This window comes from Habropoda laboriosa, unplaced genomic scaffold, assembly GCF_001263275.1.
Source record: "Habropoda laboriosa isolate 0110345459 unplaced genomic scaffold, ASM126327v1 scaffold440, whole genome shotgun sequence".
Lineage (NCBI taxonomy): Eukaryota > Metazoa > Arthropoda > Insecta > Hymenoptera > Apidae > Habropoda > Habropoda laboriosa.
In genome coordinates, this window is record NW_017100710.1 from 349018 (window position 1) to 350008 (window position 991).

Consider the following 991-nt stretch of genomic DNA (forward strand, 5'->3'; position numbering starts at 1 on the left):
GTGTAAATGTTCGATCACATTTTGTTGCATGTGTATCATACACAGTATCTAACAAAAGTTTCCAAACTAAAATTGCAAAATCCTTCGATTGGCAATCAGACATTTAAAAAAATTTATGAAAGTATCATGTTCTCCTTTTTACCATCTTCCATTCCACCGCAATAAATGGTTAAACTTGGAGTCCGAGAACTTTCGTTGCATACTGTATATAGATTTAAACAGAATTAATTGTTATCTAATGAGTTAGGATCGTACAATAGCTTAAATCGTTTAAATCACAATTTACACGTGTACTTTAAGTGACATTTCTTAATTAGTTTTTAGTTTAATTCGATGTTTCACTAGCCATGACACCTATTCGTTTAATTGTCAATCCTCGAGGATACTTTCATTATTTTTAACAAGTACAGCTGTTCGTACATTGTGTAACATAAAACGTCAGATTTCTACTGTAATTATTCGTGAAAAAAGGATCGCTCGAATGATTAAAAAATTCTGAATTTTTTCATTTTAATTTTCATACTATTTTTGTTAGATAATTTAAATGTTCGTATTAGCTGAAATCCCAATTCGACGTTTTATTTTACACAGCCACAATATCTGCGATAAAAATGACACTAGCACTTGTGAAACGACGATTGTAAGATTTTTATACTTTGTGTATTTCTCGACCACTATTGTGCACACTTATCTGTCGATAAGGAAATAAATAGCGAAGCTAAAGAGGAGAAAATTGTATTTTTCTCAGCTCTAAAAACGTAAATTATTGTATTAATTCATGGTATCGAACAAACGCGAATAATACTGCAGAACACGTTCCCGGTGGAATATCAATGTTCAGGACACTGCAATTATTCCTTCGGAAAAATATCATTCGCTGTAATTTATTACAAAATGAAACCCTTCCGCAGTTGTTCGTCAAAGCTGCATCTGACTTTTCAACCTGACAGACACCACGTCAAACACGTTCTCGCTTTTCAGCGTTTCCACG

At 32.8% G+C, this 991-nt stretch overlaps 1 protein-coding gene across 1 annotated transcript in view; it reads right to left on the reverse strand.

Moving 5' to 3' along the window:
- Positions 1-991, reverse strand: part of LOC108577029 (calcitonin gene-related peptide type 1 receptor-like) — a 213834-nt gene that overhangs the window by 110064 nt on the left and 102779 nt on the right. The gene's annotated exons all lie outside the window — the stretch shown is intronic.